Raw genomic sequence first — 22,533 nt, forward strand, 5'->3', positions numbered from 1 at the left:
GCGGACGGTCCGGCACACGCCGGTAGTGCACGTGGAATTCATTCATACCTGAATCGCTAAGCAGCCATATTTGGCGTTATAACGCCGACGCTATGCTGGCGCCTGGCGCAAGGTTCATGAATCCCGGGGTGATACTTCAACTGTAAATTCCAACAAATCTCTCAAAGCATCTACTGGTAAATGACTCTTATTTCCTTTATGATAACAAAATATACATTTACCTGGACATGGTATAATTTTATTTTAACCATGATCTTTCAATCAAAATACACATTGCCTTTACCATTCAACTATAACCTTGTGGTATTGCCATAACAACAAACAATACTGAATGGAAATGATAACTAATCACATTTCTCACTACAGGTAACTTTGACTTCATTTTATTCATATGTTTATGAAAATTGAGTGTCTAACACTACTACAGCATGGTGGGGGGGGGGTCCCTTCTGTTAAAATTGCGTTTTTACTTAATTCTAAATTATTTATATAATATAACTTCATTAGTTAGCATAAATCAACTCTAACATATTGAAATGTGGCTATGTATGAGTTCATTATTTTTTTTTATGTGAAAATGGCTTGGGATTGCATTTTATCTGCTTGATGTGTTTCATTAGATGTAAATACTCAGGAAACAGCAGTGAATATTTACAACACTTTTTAATGTTTTTTTTTAACTGAACACTTTCAAACTGAAGTTTTACAGTTAAGAATCACCTCCTTAGCCTAAGGTGAAACTCTGATTACCTCAAAGAGCCTCATGAGCTCTTTAAACTATGCAGATTCCTCCATGTTATCAAAGAAACTCCCTGACTGTTTTTTTTTTTTTTTTTTTTTTTTTTTTTGATGTAACGCACAAGAAGACAGGAAGAGATGGGAATCATTTCAGTGATTTCCGGAACTGCAGAAATCATTAAGGTCAGCTTTTATTTGTTTAGGAAAGTTTTTAAATACTTAGTTTATGTTAAGTATATGCAAATCATCTCTGCATAATTTAAGTTGTGCAATCAGTTCCTGAATCTGAAAATTTTATAACTATTATGCATAGATATTTACTTTTTAATTTGACTAAATCTCACTGCTACAAGTCATTATTTGTCAACCACTACATATTAAAAACCTTGTTTTTTTACGTGTATTGCAAATGCACCATCATAGATATAAGAAGGTGCAGACTGAGATTCTATTAAATGTTAGAAGAAGACAGTTAAAATTTGGGATGGGATCACAAAATACTTCACAAAATACTTCACTTAAATTATATTAATTACATTATGGTTAGTTCAAAGTGAACCTCATAAAGTCAGCTTTTTACTTAAAGTATGTTTAATTTTAACTATAATAAGTTATACGTAGGAAATACAGCTTCATAGTAGTGAAATTCTTTGCTTTAATTTATTCTTAAAAGCTCAGAAGCCTCTTGAAATTTATGTTAATTTCATTTGTAGTAGTTTCTAGTAACAATAATGTTTACACCTGGAAAGGAAAAGAAATTGAATGGTTATATTATTAACAACACTTTTCTTTTTGTGTGCAGTAGCCTGCTTCAACTAGCCAGTATAATCTATATTGATCATTTGAATTTCTCTGCTCCTATTTACTCTCATAAAAAGAGATTTATTTATGATTTCATTATTTATTTAAATAAAAAATAAGAAAAATATTTGCTGTTTGGGAAGTTTATATCTCAAATGCTTCCTGTATGTTTTAGCTAAAGCTTTTCAGATTAATTTAGTTTAGTTGTAAAAGTTTAAATTATAGGACTTATTAGAGATGTTGGATATGGTTATTATGGTTAAGGAAAGCAGCCTGACAGATCTAAGTTAATTTCTCTGACTAGGAATTTTAATAATTCCATTTTTGATTTTGGAAAATCTAATTTTTTTTGACTATATGTTTTACATAATTTGTACTACTTTTTTAGCTAGGCCTGAATTGATGATACTGCACCTTACAAGTACAGGTAATTCCATTTCAATTATATTACATGCATTTATAAATACTCATGTGTTTTTTGTATTAGAATGAGTTATGGGGTTAAAACATCAGGTATTGTTTATTATATTCTGAAATAATCTCGTATACACCTATGTCTTTATCTATAACTTCTCTAAACATTGATGGTCTGAAAAATCCAAGGAGAAGGTTAAATTTGCTAAGATACTTAAATGTTAATAAATCATAAGTTATATTTTTACAGAAAACTCATTTTAAATCCACTGAAACAAATATTTGGATTGGCATTTTGGATAGCTTTGACAACACAAATGATTGTCCAATTAAATTCACTTCTACAGCAACACTCAAATGGACTGAGTCCCTCAACTTATATGAAACATTCACCTCCAAACACAAACACTCTTTATGTTTTTCTCATATAGATCATAGATTTAAAACCCAAATAAGAATAGATAGAATTCTAGTTTTCAATGACTTAAAATTAAAAATCTCATCTTTTTCTTTACAACCATTTCCTCTTTCCAATCGTAATTGTTTCACATTTAAGATGTAACTTGATTTCACTAAGTTAATTTCCATAACCAGACCCCCAGCCTATATAAATAAAATCAAAGATTTCAAATCCTGTTTTTTTTACAGAATTACAGTTCTTCTTGGAAGTAAATCATACTGCGGATACTAATACAACAATGGTCTGGGATGCTCTAAAAGCCTACATTTATGCTAAAACCATCACCTGGTATAAAAACAAGCTAAAAGAATGGGACTTAGAGGTACAAAATATACAATTACAACTAAGACCAGATCTACGCACCTATTGTCAGATGATAAGAATACCTAAATTTTCTAACACATAAAATAAATTTGGCATTAGAAAGTTTGAAATTAAATTCTTATGTTTCAACTCCAAAATATGCACGATGTATCAGCAAGAGTAGAAATTCAGTCTAAGTTGAAAAATATTATGAAAATACTACATGAAGGTTCCAACAAACCAGTATCTGACACAGGTGATATTCTTGAAGTTTTTAGATTTCATTATACCAAACACTATAAGTCTAATAATCTAACAAGTAATTCTCTTGATACAGCGCTATCTTTGCTTAATTTAGAAGTAATCCCTGAGACATGTAAAATAGATCTTGAGAAACAAATATCTATAAATGAAGTTAAAGGTAAAATTAAGAAGTTTAAATCTAATAAAGCACCTAGCACAGATGGCATTAATATAGAACTTTATAAACTATTCCCTTAAACTATTTTATCTTTACTTCACAAAACTTTGATTGAAGTACAAACTCACAATATTATTCCACCATCCTGGAGATATTCACTGATTATTCATATTCTCAAAACTAATAAAGACCAACAACTTTGTAGCTCTTATAGACTTATTTCTCTCTTAAACAATGACTATAAGATCTTTATGTCCATATTTGTTGACAGAATGAAAGTTCCACTCTCTGAAATGATAAACAATGACCAATCAAGACTTATTTACAAAAGAAACACAAAGTAAGCCATTTCAGTTCAGAATATATACCCAAAACTAAAGGCACTAAACAAGGCTGCCCACTATCTCCAATTTATTTGCACTTGCCATAGAAGTGTTTACCTCTTTGATATGAAATAACACAAATATTATAGGTATTAATATTTATAATCATTATAACTCTAAAGTAATACTTTTTGCTGATGACATTTTACTTACTCTCCCTACCTCAAAAGCAGTTTTATATGAATTAGATTCTAAATTGAATTATTTTCAAAGATGTTCTGGTCTTCATTTTAATAATAAGAAATCTAAGCATATCACACAATAATAAAATGAAAAAAGCAGTCTGATAATTAAAGCATCATTGGAGATCACATAAATTCTCTGAATTATTTGGGCATAGTCTTATGCAATACTATAGAAAAGACATATGAAATCAATTATAAAAACATCATATCTTTAATAAATAACAATACAGATAACTGGAATAATATCTTCATCTCTTTTGAAGATAGACTACAGTTGATAAAAATTATTATTTTGCCAAAGATTCTATACATTGCTATAGCTCTTAATATTTCTCCTTGAAATAAATTAATTAAATATATAAATAAATGATTAGTAAACTTTTTATGATATCTTAATAAGAATAGAATTGCTTATCTACATCATATTTGGCCATTGGACCAAGGTAGTATAAAGTTCACAGACATTAACACATACATCAGAGCATTGATATTTAATAATCTCATAAATTTAACTGATCCAAATTATAATTCCAACTGGAAATCCTAACATCTCATTATATTGTTAAATGAAAATACTTTGTTAACAAAATTCCCTTTAAGTAATCTTTCTAATAAATTTTGAAATTTACTTTGTTGCATTACACAATATAATATAACCAAACCTGCAAAGTTAAATTCTTTAAATCACATCTTCAACAGCTTAAAATTGTAGTGGTGGTTATGCAGTAGTGTTGTAGCCTCACAGTAAGATGTCCCGTTTGATTGTCATCTAGAGCGGCTTCTGTGTGGAGACATGCATGAATGGGCGTACCTTCATTGAAGGTTGTACGTCAGGGCTGGCAACTCAGCACGTAAAAATCAACTGCCGATCATTAGTGGACCGGAGTTCCGCTGTGCCAACCCCTAACCGGCAAAAGCCGAAAGACACAACAACAACATCTTCAACAGCTTCAGGAAACATGTTAATTCTAATGTAGATATTAAAATCTGGTTTGATTTACTAATGTCTTTCAAAATCGCAAAGAGTTTTCCAGATAAATTACATTTCAACATGTTTAATGCATGGGAAGTTAAAAAATAATGTTGTCAACATTGTATAAAAGATCTAAACATATTAGATATTCAACAATGTTTTAAAGAATATGATTTATCATCACAAGATTGGTTATTATTACAAACCATATTAACCTATACACAAGATAACAGCAGAGTTATAAAACATTCATCTTTTCTAGATCAATCCTCTTTAATATTTTATATATCTAAAGTATTGTATAACAATTTTAAAACTGATAAAATTACATCCAAATTACATGCCATTTTAATAAAATTTAAGACCTCTTTATCTTTTAAACACTGGACTATTATAACTAAAAGTGTTTCACGTAATTATTCCCAAATGGAGAACGCTAAAATATTGTCCTCTGTTAAATGCACTTCTTGGGTTCAGTATTAGAACATATTTGCATAAAAATTTCTTTCCAGAGCCTTTTTAACACAAGACAAAATAACTAATTTTAGTAAATCTAAAAATGTTATTTGTGGAAGATGTTTATAATTGTGTAAAGCATATTAATTTAATATTTTTACGAATGTCCCAACTTAAAACAATTCTGGAAAATTATTGGTGATTTTCTTAAAGTCTTATTTTCACATTCATTTTCATTAACCAAAACAATAATTTTTGTAATGTACATGAAGATTTTACCATGACAAAACAAATTCATATCTTTCCGGCAAACACACACAAAGAGAAACACTTCAACAGCAACCCAGTGATGTATAGCAAATATTATAAGCACAAATAACATCCATCACCACTCTGCGAGGAAACAGACAACTTTAATGAAAACAATAAAACGTTCAAAAATAAAACAGTAAGCACTTTCACAACAAAATGTTGCTTCCTCAGACAATTAAAAAATACATCAAACCCATGGTCTTGTATAGTTAAAACAATTTACAAAATATCCAATAACAATCAATAACAATTAAACTTCTTCTTTTTTCAGCTGCTCCCGTTAGGGGTTGCCACAGCAGATCTGTTTCTATTTCTTCCTGTCCTCTGCATCTTGCTCTGTCACAACAACCACTTTCATGTCCTCTCTCACCACATCCATAAATCTTATCTTAGGCCTTCCTCTTTTCCTGTTACCTGGCAGCTTCATTCTTAGCATCTTTTTTACCAATATACTCTGCATCCCTCCTCAGCACATGTACAAACCGATGTAATCTTGCCTCTCTGGCTTTGTCTCCAAGCCTTCAAACCTGGGCTGACCCTCTAATATACTTATTCCTAATCCTGTCCATGCTCGTCGCACCCAATGCAAATCTTAACATCTTTAACTCTGCCATGTCCAGCTCTGACTCCTGCCTTTTTGTCAATGCCACTGTCTCCAACCCATATAACATAGCTGGTCTCACTACCCTCTTGTAGACCTTTCCTTTCCCTTTTCCTGGTACTCGTCTGTCACAAATCACTCCTGACACTCTTCTCCACCCACTCCATCCTGCCTGTATTCTCTTCTTCTCCTCCCTTCCACACTCACCATTACTCTGAACTGTTGATCCCAAGTATTTAAACTCATCCACCTTCAACACCTCTACTCCCTGCATCCTCACCATTCCTCTATCCTCCCTCTCATTCACACACATATATTCTGTCTTAGTCCTACTGACCTGCATTCCTCTTCTCTCTAGAGCATATTTCCACCTCTCCAGGGTCTCCTCCACCTGTTCCCTACTCTCACTACAGATTACAATGTCATCTGCAAACATAATCAATAACAATTAAACATAAATTAAAAATCAACTTTGCATATCTAATGATTTCAATAACCCATTTGAACAATCATAAAATACTTTGAAATATGACCTATCAAAAGTCAGAAAAATATACAGTACAATTGGTTGAGTCATCCTACTGGCTGACTCCCATTGGTAAAACAACCAACCAGTAAGCTACGGCTCAGTCTGATAAATAACATTCATACAATAAGGTAATGTAATTGATAAAAATCTTTATAAAGAATTTTCAAAAATCTAACCCAAAGTACATTGTAATAGCCTAATTTGCATAAAACATTGTGTGTGCAATCTCGCCTGACAGGGTCAAGTATAAACTACATGAAAATTCATCAGGACTATCGAAATCGTCCAACCTTTAATCATAAACCACTTAAAGCAATGCCTTTACAAATTGCTCCTTCTAAAATAGAAGGAAACCTCACACTAAATAAAAATCTTAACAGTTTGATTGTGAATAATTCACAAAGACTTGTCACTATGCTGTTAACAGCAATACAAACACTAGCAACAAATCAAAATCATGGATATCTGATATTAACAAATCAAAAACTACTTGTAGGACAGGTTAATAACTGCCGTCATGTGCATCCATTGGTTAAACTTCTGGAGTTAACCTCCTATCAGTGCAAAATAAATTAAACCAATGAATGCCTGACTTGCACAGAATCGACCAATTAAAATGCCTTAAACCCAGAGATAAAATGGCATAGTGACATGCCAACACATTGGCTCCATGAACATGAAGCCGATCCATTAAAACAACTATATAACTAGAAATGAGCTCCTAGAACTGTGCCTATCCAAGGCATCACAACCCTTTTGATAGGTCACATTTCAAAGTATTTTATGATTGACCAAATATGTTTCTGAAATCATTAGATATGCAAAGTTGATTTTTAATCGATGTTTTATTTGTTTTTGATTGTCATTGGATATTTTGTAAATTGTTTTAACTATATAAGACTGTGGGTTTGATGTATTTTTTAATGGTCTGAGGAAGCAACATTGTGCTATGAAAGCATTTACAGTTTTATTTTTGAACATGCTAATTGTTTTCATTAAAGTTGTCAGTTTCCTCACAGAGTGGTGGTGGGTGTTATTAATTCATATCTTTTATAGACAATTCTAGATGTAGCTTGAAAATGTATCACTAGAAAGTGGAATTCTGTTATATCTCCAAATATTGAAGACTTTGTGACTTACAAATGATATCTAAAGGAACCAGAACAAAAGGACTCAGAATGTATGGGAATAACTTCATCTACAATCCTTGGATAAAGGTTTCAACTCTCACTGATACTTTACAAATGAACTCTAACTCTTTCTAAGGTCACTTATGTCTTTATAAACAATTGGTTTTACTTAATTGGAAATATCTCATACACATTACTTCAGGCCTGTGTATATATTGTAAGTAGTTATTGTGTTTTATATTCAACATTTATATTCTAAAATATTTATTTTATTGTTATAACATATTAATGAATTTAATTAAAAATATTTGAGCAAAAAAGAGATAAGATTAATACCTTCATATGTAACATACAATGCATGCATTAATAGCATTAGTAGCATTATCTTAACCTTTATTATTAAGACTACCACCTGAAAAAGATATTCTTTTAAGACTACCAACTCCTAACAGGTGCACATTTTACTACAGATTGCAGCAAGTACTTCTTTACATGTGCATATATTGCAGACATGCATGTTCCAGTTATATAGATTACACTTTACAGCAGGGCATGCATTCCACTGGTATGGAAGTTTTATTTTAACCAAGCCCAAGTTACTCAGGAAAGATACCACCAGTGGGGCAGTTCCAGCTGAAGCAGTTTTAATATAAAATAGAACTTACATAAATGCATACACTTTAAAACAACAGCATTTTCAGTATAATATTGTACTCTTGGTTTGTGCTACAGATTAATGTATGCATACTTGCTTTTACAGTTGAGATATGCATGCTCAATTTGATACGTGTATAAAATATCAAACACGCTATCTTTAAATTTTAATGCTACAATAACACTACTCTTCTGCTGCATACATACCACATGCCTTCCTCATACTCACCAATCTAGCTCGAAGGGTCCAAACATTGTACTCCCTTTCTCTGGCAGCTGTGGAAAAAAACATAACAGAATACCATTATGAATACCAGTCTTGCCTATATCTTAGCTTTTTAGCCTTACACGTCCTATCTGCAACTGATACTTACACATCTGTGGGATGTCCTGCTTCCTATATTCCTCCATCCAAGTATTGAGGGTATCCCTCTTCCTCATCCGGAGGTCATTACAGTGAAGCCTACACTGGTCACTAGTGTAGGGGATACCAGTGGCACTGGTTACAGCCTGGGGCAAACTATCCCATGCCTCTGACTTACACTGGGTCCCAGAATAGTCCCTCTCCAGCAGCCTGGCACTGTGGTGTTTCACTAAGGGTCCAACAGATATCTTGGATTCCTGGACACCCCATCTCTGAGCCTTAAATCTGACACCTCCACAAACACCTGCCATGTCTACCACTGATCAACAGCAATGGAGACTAATTGTTTTCTCCAAATTTCCAGTTATCACATTTATGGGGAGTGTGCACACTGTTCTAAAATGTTGCACATCACTTACCATCATGCAGACACTGTGCTCGGGGGTGTGCAATAACAAGCAGAAAGTTTGAGCAATGATAAGTGGTGTGTAACAGTGGCAAGCAATGCAACTTCAAGATTATTTGATGTACAGACAGTTGTGCAAGTGTGTTAGTCAAATGTGAAGGCCATGCCAGTCCAGATAGCATAAATATACTTACAGTGACATAGTACACAATATACCCACAGTCATACATTTGATAATAAACAGGCAATACATAGATAAATAAATAAATAAATAACTGACACAATATTAGTCTCGGCCATAATACATATAAAATTAATATTAACTACACTATGTCAAGTATTATAAGTGAGAGTGATGATAATGGGAAGAGCAATAACATCAAAAGTGTATGGAATATACTGCACTTGAACCCAGGACCATGTGTATGGTAGTCCTATACTTACACCTGTTGCCACAAGAAGGTTGAGAAAGCAGCTGTCTGTGTTGCAATTCATTGTATAAACTGCTATGTCACAATGGTAAAACAAAGGTTGCATACCCTGTACTAGAACCCATGACAATCTGGACTCCAACCATACACTTAACACCTGCTGCCACAGAATTAGTTATATTATATTCCCTATCTTAATATTCATTAAGTTCTCACTGTTAACCTTAGTGGAATGTCACTTACCAGGCTTGCGTGATGGCCAATGGTATTAATTGAAAACACCCAGTTTCTATTTTTGGTTGTCTGACTTCTGTCTGCTTCCTGGGTGGTCCAATTTGTGCAGTGCTGTGCTTCACACAAACGACATAAGCACAGCTAAGCCTGCCATTCATTTTCTCCATTTCTTTCATTTGCATTGAGTGGTGCAGTGTGCAAACAGTGGAAAAGAAAGAAAAACAACATAAAAAAAAGAGAGAGAAAAGGGTTCAACCCCAGTACCATCTGGGCCCCAAAACTAAAGTATCAATGCATTAATATGTGCTGCCACTGAGTCATTTAAGTAGCAGGTATGTTTAATACACTCAGTACTTGCTGTCAGACTTTAGCAATGTTGCTAGCATTTGCGCACTGCTAAGCACTGCCCAAAGATGTGTATTTTGCATACATATGCACTTCGCTAATTTTTGCACAATGAAAAACTACATATTATTAAGTATTACTGGCGTTTATTACCCATTTCTTGTGTATGACATATTATTACATGTAGAAACATTAAATAATGAAGGCTCTATCTCACATCATGTTCACATATTTACAATACAGCCATGTGTCGTCGTCCCCCCAAGCACTGCAAGCCTGGTGTCTGAGTACTTTTTCCATACATACATCGCCTACACTACAGAAAGTGATATCAAATGTTGTGTCATATGCAAGGCACATAAATTTGTTGACATGCAGAACTACAAATATTGACCCAAAAGCCTAACAAGCCTTATCTGCAAGGCTAGGTAAGAGATAAACATGGATGTTATCCATAGGGACATAGGTGACCATCAACACACTTGACACAACCCATGCTGTATTTGCCAAGGATAGATATGGTCTATTGAACCTCGTGGATTTCTTTGATATTGACCTCAAAGACCTAGATGATGGATAACAGGACATACTGCCTATGTTCAGTTATCCAAGGCCTTTGACAATATCCCCATTCATGTCTCATAGTAAAAGTATAAAAACCAGGAACCAAAAACCAAAAATAATCACAAGGAAAACGAGATCCACGAAAGACAATGGGTTTATTGCAAACAACATGAACAGTAAAATCGATTGACCTAGGTTTCGTCCACAAAATCGGACTTCTTCAGAAATATCATCATAGTAAAAGTGTTCCATCTGGGATTTAAGCCATGCAGTACTAGCTGGCTAACCAACTGGCTCACCAAGAGAACACACACTCTTAAAGTTGAGAAATGCACAGTCAAATAGCCACTTAATAATAGAATACACCAAGGACCTGTGCTGGGCCCTCAACTGTGTTGTAACTACTTCCCTGAAGCACAGGCAACAGTAGGTGGCCTGTGGTTTACCACATTTGCAGATGACTTTTAATTGGACACACTCATATAGATTCCCCAGTGATGGTAACATATTACAGAAGTGGCTGACAGAGACAAATTATTGGTGCCAAACTCAGACACTGAACCTTACAGTGAACAATACCTCATTGTCCACTTTGCCAATGAAGCACCCCTGCTAATTATGATATACATACCACCCCTCTCAGCTCAAATGCAGTGTTGTGAGACTTGTGAACATATGTTCATAGCTACCTAGACTTTCATCACTATGTGTCCAGAGTGGCAAGATGCATATTCTGCATTGCACACATCATACATATGGACATTACATGCAAGACTAGGGTAGTCATATTTCTGCTGTTCTCTACCCTTATGACACCAATAATGGAGTACAATGCTCATATATCTCTGTAGCTTACCAGACACCTGCAGCAATTGGAGAGAACACAGGGTTGTGCCTGGGAGATGCCAAGGCCTCCAAACATACATGGAAAGACTGACATGCCTATCACTGTACTCAGTACCATCCAAGCTGCTGAGAGGTGACCTATGGCTGCCCAGTAGATCAGTCTCAACCATTGCCCTACTGGAAATGATGGACATCTGCAATTCAAATGGGACAACTATAATTTTCCCCAGAGTTTTTAACCTAGCCTGTAATATAAACAGAACATGCTGGAGATACAGCTATATCCCACAATGTTTCACACTTCTCTGTAATAGGCTCCAACTCTGTGTGAGGCAATGCTCCTCAATGACCCTGTTGAAACCCAACCTTTACTACTGGCTCAGTGATTGTAAATTCACCTCTGGGGTGGCATCTTTGTCCCTCATAGACATACCTAGTTATTACTGCTGACAAAACTGCTCTGCTAACAATGACCATCTAAATATGCTTAATAAGGGTGCTTGTGTTTTTACACATCTAGGATTTGTTTGACTCATGTATAGTGACAACCACATAATCCTAAAACTTACAAATACAATATGTAAGAGATGGAACTATACAATGAGTCTAGAATAAATGCTCTCGTTCTCTCTCAGATAACAACAAACCAGATATCAAACATGTTGTCAGTGTTCACACACTTCACCAATTCAACAAACAAAGTGCACAACACATAACCCCACATATGCAGAGGTAGTCATTACAAGCTTACCAAAAGAGCAGAGACCTTGCAAAACCCAAACAAATGCACATATTATGGTCCCAACTAACTTAGTACACATAAAAACAAACTTATCAGTGTGTCACCTATTAAGTTCTTAAGGCAAAGCACCTGAAAAACAATGAGATGGTCATAGGCAAATTCAAAGTGAGACACACAGATGTCCCGCTCAGCATGTTGTATAAAGAGAAAGTCATGGTCAGCTGCCTATCAGGTGCCAGGATCTGCAAAGTCATACATGTACTCAAGTTTCTCAACAACAAGCACAGTTACATCTCTGTCAAACTCCATGTTGAAGTAAATGACTTCAGATGTACCTCACTAGACTATATGACGAGAGATATGACTGAGCTCTCAGAGTATGTGTCCCAGATAGGTATGTCCATAACCCTAAGCAGCATTCTACCTTCACCCAGGATAATGCCTCAATACAAACAAAACCATTACACACAGTGGTGCAGTGGTTTACATTATCACCTCACAGCAAGAGTTCCTCTGTTTCAATTCTCAGCTGGGGTGCCTTCTGTGTGGTGCATGTCTTCCTGTGTTTATGTGAGTTTCCTCCGGGTGCTTCAATTTCCTTCCACGTTACAAGGACATGCATCTGGATTATTTCTCCCTGGGGCTTTGCTAAAAATTGTCTCATTTTAAGTTGGACTTTCCCAGTAAACAAATGTTAAAAAGAAAAATCTAGCAAAGCTAAACTTTCTACTGTGTGATACCTTAAAACTCTTGTGTCAGAGGCAACATGGGATATATGCAAATTAATCATTAAGGTATCAGGTGTTTCAGCTAAATGACAATTGTGAATGTCCATGACTTTTTAACTTTTAATTCTATTTATGGACAATTTCAGGCCAATACAACCAAACCTCTCTAGCTGTGGACATGCTTGTTTCTGCCTTCTTATGGCATGAAGGCAAAAACATGCATGTCCACACAGCTAGAGGGGTTTGGCTTTATACTGGCCTGAAATTGTCCATAAATAGACTTAAAAGTTAAAGTAAAAGAAAAAGTCATGGACATCCAGAATTGCCATTTAACTGAAACACCTGATATCCTTAATGGGTAATTTGCATATATCACAGGTTACCTCTGATACAAGAAGTTTAAGGTATCACACAGTAGAAAGTCTAGCTTTGCTAGATTTTTCTTTTTGTGTTTTTAACCAATTGTTTTTTCTATGTGACCATTTTACTCATTGTTTTAGTTTGTTAGTTGGAATATTTTGTAGACACCCTAATGTTTATGGATATCAATTGGGTACAACAAGCCTGTGTTTCCAAAAGTCAAACATTCCTTGTATGCTGTGCTAATGATGCCATACGAAGGCAGAAACATGCATGTCCAAAGCTAGAGGGGTTTTGGCTTTATTGGTCTGAAATTGTCCATACATAAATTTAAAAGTTAAAGAAAAAGTCATGACATTCACAAATGCTATTTAGCTAAAACATCTGATATCCTTAATGGGCAATATGCATATATCCCATGTTGCCTCTGACACAAGCGGTTTAAGGTATTACATAGTAGAAAGTCCAGCTTTGCTAGATTTTTCTTTTTATGTTTTTAACCAATTGTTTTTTCTGTGTGACCTTTTACTCATTGTTTTAGTAAACAAATGTTAAATAATAAATAAATAAATAAATTATTGACTTCAACAATTGCCTTTAACTACTAATGTCAATCTGGGGGGATCCAGTATTTGTCAGCCTGGGATAATATGGTCAACACACAAATCTGCTTAGCTAGGGATGATCTGTCCCTGCTTGCATTTCAGATACTGCCAAAGGTACTTGATTCCCCCCATAGTGGCTTTTCTAGGCAATGTCATAACAATAAAATTCCTGACATATACATATCCTCGAAAGACAAACTCAAGGTTATGCTGCTAGGAGTCTAAATCAGAAACTACATTCCAGGGAGCCACTACTTACTTAGGAAGATGTCAAGTTTGTACAGTCACAGAGACATGGTTTAGGCCCCCAGAGAATGCTCCAGCCATGAAAGGCTATAATGCCTTCCGCATGTTCAGGCCACAAAATTAATGTTAAAGTACCAAAGTAGGAGAGGTATCCATCTTCATAAAAGAACAATACACCTCAAGACTGGTTAAGCAGTACTACTCCCTAGAGTTACTCCAAGTCCAACTAACTGTAGAAAAGACCCCTCCATGTCATTGTTAGGTACACATCCACCAACATGAACCATGAAAGTCACACAGTGCATTCCTGGACCTGCTTGACTCACTCATAATACAGCTAAACACCTCAGGCATGGGTGACTTTAACTATCCTTCCATCAATTGGGATACATATATGAGCTCAAACATGCTCACCCTAAGGTTCCTGCACTTTGTAAACACAAATGCTCTGGCACAGTACACAACCCCACACAGGCCTTGACTGTCTTTGATCTAGTACTCATCAGCATGGGAGATTGCTGCACCACCCTATGTGTGAGACACTCCCTGGTAAGGTCTGAACATAAATCAGTTACATTCACTGTTGTTCCTGACCCTCCCAGGATCCAAACAGTTTAAATGTTTCTCTAAAGCAAACTATAGCATCCTAAACTATAGCATAAATAGTCACAAATCTCCTGACACCACTAACAGTAAAGACTCCTATATGGAGGTGTACACACCCCTGTCTCCACCAACCATACCCCAAATCATACCTGTTACAAGTTCTTTACCTATTATCTCCAAAGAGCAGGTCATATCTGCACTGGCCAAGGCCAAGAACACAGCCGCTATGGGACCAGATAACATCCCAGGCTGCTTACTAAATACTGTAAAGCAAGAATTAGCAGAACAACTGGGTATTCTCTTCATCCACAATCTAAGTAGGAGCTTTACCCCAGCAGAGTGGAAAACAGTAACTGTAATCCCCTTACACAGAGGGGCTATTTCAACTGACCAAGGGGGCTATCCTTGCCTTGGCTGTAAGGCCATGGAGAGAATCATCTTGGACTTTATCAACAAGGACATTGGTGACCTTCAAACTCTGGACCAGACCCATTTTGGCTTTGTTAAGGTCAGATCATGTCTGTTAAGCCTATTGGAGTTCTTTAAGACTGTCACCAAAGCCCTGGATGAAGGCAAATCAGTACATACTGCCTATCTCAACTTGGCCGAGGGCTTTGACACAATTCTCCACTCAGGCATCATTGAGAAAATCACCCAGCTGGGTATTAACCCATATGTCATAAGATGGGTAGCCAACTGTCTAGCCAACAGAATACATACAATCATAGTTGGGGATTCCAGCTCTACCAGCAGACCTGTTACCACTGGTGTTCCACAAGGGTTTATGCTGGGCCTCCTACTGTTTGGAATGTATTTCTCAGAAATTTAGGTGATAACAGATGGCATGTGGCTCACCAAGTTCGCTGATGACTGCAAACTGTTAGCAATCATTGAATCCCCAAAAAATGTCAACATACTACAAAATGGACTGACATACATAAATGATTGATGCAAAAGCTACTCACTTAAAATTAACCCAAAAAATGTAATATTTCCCATTTGGCAAAGGAAAAGTCACTGTAAATTACATTATTAATAATACTGCCTTAATTTCCAAACCAATGGCGAGAGATTTGGGAATGCAGGTTGATATCGACCTCAGCTTTGATCATCATGTGTCCACAGTGGTAAGGTAGGCCTTTTATGTTGCACATCTCATAAATAAGGGCATAGCATCCCTTGTCAGAGCAATAATAGAGTACAATGTTCCCTTTTGTATATACATCACCAGACACCTGCAGCATCTGGAGAGACCTAAGAGATTTCTCACCAAGAAAAGTGAGTGGCCCCAACACACGGCCTATATGGACAGACTGATGGCCCTGTCACTGTACTCTGTATCATATACACTGCTGAGTGGCAATCTTTGCTGGGCCTACAGACCACTCTCAAACCTTACCTTAATGGAAATGCTGCACCTCTGTAAATCAAATGGAACAAGACTTACTTGCTGGATAGACCTTAATCTAGCCTGTGACATCACAGGACATGCTGGAGAGACAGATATGTCTCCCAGAGATTGCCACTCCTGTGAAACAAACTCTCAATTCACATGAAACTGAGCTTTTCAATGACCCTATTTAAGCATAGCTTGGACAATTGAATGAGAAATAAATTTACCCAGAGGGTTTCACCTATGTCACTTTTAGACAGGAGCAACCAGTGCTGATCATAGATTCGCAAATATGGACTGCATGTCTTGGTCTATAAGGGAACAATTGTACAACTTGGCTAGGCTTGAAAAAGCCCTAGTGAAATTAGCCTAGTAACCTCCTATAAACCTATGAACATAGGAAAATTATGGTAGTAGTCGTGTGTGAACCTATAAAACAATGAACCTATGCAGGCCTGCCAACATCTTGTTTCACACATAGCCTGCTGATGTCATGTACTATAAGTTCAGCTGCAGTCTTGCAAAAGTCAGAGTTGTGCTGTGGTGCTTATGTAACATAGTGCGTTCTGTAATCTGTGTACTTAGGCAGGGGTTCCACTCACTACAGTCAACCATCTGTGTGTGTGTGTGTGTGTGTGTGTGTGTGTGTGTGTGTGTGTGTGTGTGTGTGTGTGTGTGTGTGTGTGAGTGTGTGTGTGTGTGTGTGTGTGTGTCTGAGAGAGTTCTTGCCTGAGAATATAGAGAGCCTATTACAGCAGCATGTGGGACACTGTTATTACCATATCATTAACAGGCAATGCTGACGTCATCAGCTATATCAGATTTTTGGATATGCAGTCATCCCACCAGGGCATGGTCAGACACTGGGCTAGAGGCCAGGTAGATGTCACCTCATTCTATGTCAGACAGATTGCAGTGACTTAGCTTTTAATCTATCAACATACATCATGGCATGGCTTGTAGTCCCTGTGTTATCTTGCTAAGAAAGCCCTGTGGTTTCTTCAGCTGCTGCAACAGAGGGCATTATAGTGTATTACTGTTCTAATGAGATTTGACTACAGTGCTGTCATTCAATCCTAAGATCTGAATATGATGTCATGACTTATGTTTGTACTGGTAAGTCATTAAAGAGAGAAGTTAGAAAGTAATAATACACATTGCAGTTTCTGACTTCACAACCCTTACAAGAGCATTCACTATAAAGTTGTGAAATTATGAAACTATCAACTGTATAACTTGCCAAGGCCAATATAACTCAAAGGTACAATGACCAGTTCAACAACACAAATGCATGTATACTGAGCAATAGGTTAGCTATGTGCCCTGAGCATCACACAGCTTTTGTATCCCTGAATCCAAAAGATAGAAAACAGAGATATGACACAGTTATTATCGCTTGCACATTGTGTTGTGGGGGGGGGAGCGTAGGTTGACACAAAAGCTAAGTGTGTGTTAGTAAGAAAAAGAAGAAGGCAAAGACTGGGAGAAAACAATAAATGGCCAGTAAGACAAAATTCGTATCTGTTGTGTGTGTGTCTGTAGGGGTCCTGTAGGTAAAATTGGTGGGTGAGTGTCTGCATGAACACAGCCAATCTCTTTGCTATCTCTACATCTTGGTCTGTTGGACAGGTGTGAGCCATGCATGGTAGAGGTGGCAGTTCATTGTTGTCAACCAACCATGAAATCTGGCTCTGCCAGGAGTTGCACTGGCATGTCCATACCCACAGTCAGATGCGGTACTGCTAACTGAAGGTGACCAATGTCTTCTGATTGAGCTCCTTTCATGGGGATGCCCAGGAACAAGACCCCATGGACTGCCACATTTGTGTGTAGACAGCACACTCACTGATAGAGCAGTGTAAGTACTGCCACTATGGGAGTGTGACTTGGAATGGCCACATTGCATGACAGCAGATGATGAGGCTGATCTATGCCAATAAGGATGCCATTACCCTCCCATCAGATGTTCCATCACAGACACTGCTTGTTCTGTGACAGACACCCCTTGGTCCATCAATGGCACCCCTCATTCCAACATGGCATTCATCTTATCCAGTGAATTGACAACATAGTGAAGACAGTTAAAAGTCAGACTGTTCCACAGCCACATCCCTGAGAATTTGTCTGAAGCACCTATGGAAATGTGCCTGTGCCTCCACTATGACCCTAAACATCTGTTGAGTGGCACAGGAAGTGACATCTGCACCAGGTGGAGGAGGGAAAGCAGGCTCCCTCCAAGCACCCCTATCAATCCTCCTGTGTGGCACCTCTCCTACACTATGGCTACAACCAGACTCAACAGGCACTGAAGCCACAGTAGCCATATTTCTCTCCACTTGTCCAATATTTGTGGGATCAGTGGACTGGGTAGGCATAGGCCTATTGACTGTGTCAGATGGAAATGCAGGAGATGGCTGTATGTCAACCTCTGTGTCAGAATCAACCTCTGCACCCCCCCCCCAACTATGCCTCAGTTTGGCTACCATCCTCATCAGTCTACTGGTGCACTGACATCAGGTGGCACAGGATCCACACTCCCACTGTCATGATCACCTGTGATAAAAAGCAAGAAACACTGGACTACATTAATACCTTCACTACTATAGTGTAATATATGCTAACAAACTAACAGTGCTGCCACTGTTACAGGCAGTACAACAATCCGCACAACAGGCCTGAGATCAAAATCATACAATTAAATATTTCTTTAAATTGATCTGCAGTACTGATATACAAAATATTTTGCTTACCATCAGTAGGAGGCATACATTGCTGGAGTCCAGATGGCACTGAAAGAAGTTAAGCAAGAGGTAAGGCCAACATCATCACAATTAATAGTAACACAGGGGGAAATACATTTAGCATTAACTCTACTTTCAAGAACAACATGGCTGACAACTCCAAACTAAGCCTATGACTGTAGCAATCTTCAACCCCCCACCCCAAAAAAAGACATGTGACACAGAATTAACATTCATTTTAATTGTTTTACTATACAACAGTATTGAACTGTTAAGATAACAAAGTCTACTGGGAAGCTCCTGCTGGATGTGCTTGCTGTCTAGGAAGGCATAGTGCCCACATCCAGGACATGAAGTATTGCACTCTCGTGGTAGCTGTCTGGATCTTGGCTATCTGCCAGGAACTCTTCAATGGAGGTAAATGGTGGTTCCCTAGCAGGATCTGTGACACACCTGTTCATATGGTCTGCCATGGCTGTACACAGCATTTACATCTTGTACAATCTGATGCCACATTTTGCAGCCTAAACAAATGTTAAACAAATGTAAAACAAATAAATATCTGTATGATCCCTTTCCAGGAGAAATGCACCATGTTGAAACCCATCTACTATTACTTGATTCTCAGCATCACTGAATGGGATCTCCATAGATGAACATGCTTTACTGGCATAGCTGTAGGTGTCCTAAATGACAACAGAAGTATAATACATATAAATATCATATAACTACAAAATAACTGTTTCCAGATAAAACGGAAAAGGTAGCCAGTCAGTATTACCCACAGGAGAAACATAAAACAGTCTAGAGATGTGAAATACTAACAACAAGCAGGATGCAAATAAGAAGACTAACAAGAACAACATATCCATGTTTGTGCCATAGCAGTAACTCATCTTTGCTCCACCCTACAAAAGAGCAGACAAATTACCCATTTTGCTAACAAAAGATCTTTGAAATGCTAATAGTCTATCAAAGGACCTGTCCCTGATACATTTGTACATATTTATCACACAGCATTCCATTTTCATGTATTGTCATGTGTACTGTGAAATGGCCTGACAAACAAGCCCATGCCATCAGTACACTTCTAACTAATGCATACAGAAAAAGTGTAAAAACCTTTAGTTTTATTCTTAAATAAGTTTCCAGCATGTGCAGTATGTAGGTGACAAAATGGGAGCATACTTGTTAATTCAGTACTCCTCTGTACAGATATATCCTGAAGAAAAAACAATTTGCAGTCTTGCAAAAATATAACAACTCTCCTCACCATCGGTTTGGCTAGCTACATGTTTGTCTTTTTATAATGGAGCAGATTATTAATGGATTGCATCTGTCTTTGTCTGTGTTTCATGGATGTTAATTACAACATAAGTATATGGACCTCATGCTAATTGACCAATCTGATGGAGCTATTTGACAAGCTATAAAGCATCCATATAGACTCCATCCTGGTTTTTCCTGTGGATTTCAAAGGTTTTGGAGTACAGACACAGACTGTTTACATAGGCAGAATGTTAAAGGCTGCTGCTGTTTTAATTCATTTGTATTCGCTAGAGGCTGAAGCCAGTTCTGCTGCTGCTGCAAATATACCTAGGCTGAGAAGGGAAGAGTTTTCAAGCCATGTTTACAACCTACATGACATGGAAATTGTAAAGCGCTACAAGGTGGATAGGTGCACACTACAGGAACTCTGCAACCTCTGCCACCCTCAGCTTAGAGGCAGAGGCAATCAAGAGGAACCCATCCCAGTGGAAATTAAGATATTTGTAGCATTTATAATCTTAGCTACAGATATCTTTCAGCGACCAACAGGGGACATGCTGGGGGTGTCACAGTCAGCAGCATCCAGGATCATCCACCAATTGCTGGATGTTATGCTCCGACATGCCAGTAAGCATATATATTTCCTCTTAGTTCCTAGGAGAGAGCCAGAAATATGCAACAGTTCTACCAGGTAACTCACTACCACAAAGTACTGGGTGCCATAGATTGCACAAAGGAGAAAAATTACCGGAACCAAAGTGAACAGAGGTAGCCTTAAATGTTACAAATACATGTTTTAATAATCCAAAGAAATACAAATGAATTAAAGGATTAAGCACTTTCATTGCAAACATAACTAGACTTCTTCAGAATCAATTATACACATTCATAGCAACATTTTAAATACCCCACTCATAATTACCACAAGTTCATTCTCCTCCAATAAAAGCTAAAATGCAATTAAAATTTAATTGGAATACAATTAAAACCTGAACAGGTGTGAAAATCAGGAACCAATTAATACCAAATTCAGTTTAAACATTGTAAGACTTAAGCATGAGCACTGGCAATATATACATATTCATTAAGACCAGGTAAAACAGTAGCATTCAACTTTAGTTGCCAGTGTAATTTTTGTCAATATAATCTCCCCAAGGTCCATCCCTTGGATCCCTGAGGATTTGTTCCAAAACAAAAAAAAAAAAAAAACAAAAATGATGGCAGAAAGATTTATATCATATTACAATGCATGGCAGAAAGTGATCAAAATACTGGAGAGAGAGAGAGATGACTGTAGTTATCCATAAAATTAACTTTGAATGTAAACATGTATACTATCTTTATAAATTAAGACACCCTTGTAAATAGTTTGTTTTGATGCTATAGTTGTTGATTTTATATTGTTGTTAACATGTGTAAATTGTGTTATATACTACAAAGCTATGGAAAATATATTCATTTGGAAAATTCAATAAAAATATTTAAGAAAAAAATATTCACACAGTCATACTTCTCCAAAGTACTGATGATCACTGTATGTCCTCAGTTTAGCACTATACATTTCTATTGGAAAATCATTAAAGAGAGAAGTTAGAAAGTAATGAGACACATTGCAGTTTCTGACTTCACAACCCTCACAAGATCAAACAACAGGCAAGAGTTAAAACTAGGAGAATAACGAGCAGCATATCCTTGTTTGTGCCATAGCAGTAACTTGCCTTTGCTTGTCCCAAAAGAGCAGTCCATTCTTGTTTGTGCCATAATAGTAACTCACCTTTTCTAGCCGCAAAAGAACACTCTATGCTTGCTTGTGCCATAACAATATCTCAGCTTTGTCCCCCCTAAAAAGAACAGTGTACCTTTGTATGTGCTATAAACGTAACTCACATTTGCTCTGCTCCAAAGATAAGTTGATGCTTATTTGTGGCATCCAACCTACCCTTCAGTTGTTGGCAACTGCATATCATATTATTTCCATTTAATATCCTCATACATTTTAAGGCCAATGATATAGAATGGCTTACACACTGCATGTCTCAGAGTACTGGTCAGAAAACTGATGAATGCCCAAGAAACAAAGAAAGGTAAGAGAGCTGCATATTTGCAAGCAATAATCATAACAGGTTACGTGATCACTAAGTCCACTACATCCAAATATAATATAATAAATGTACAAATAACAGTTTATGCTTTGATATCAGTGTACATTCTGTTGCACTTGATTGTGTGAAAAATGACCAGTTCTTTGCTGCAAAGCTGTTTGTGTGGCTAAGAGGGATATGGTACCATCCTG

Source organism: Protopterus annectens, chromosome 7.part0 (genome assembly GCF_019279795.1).
Source record: "Protopterus annectens isolate FY-2018-M chromosome 7.part0, PAN1.0, whole genome shotgun sequence".
In the NCBI taxonomy this organism is placed as follows: Eukaryota; Metazoa; Chordata; order Ceratodontiformes; family Protopteridae; genus Protopterus; species Protopterus annectens.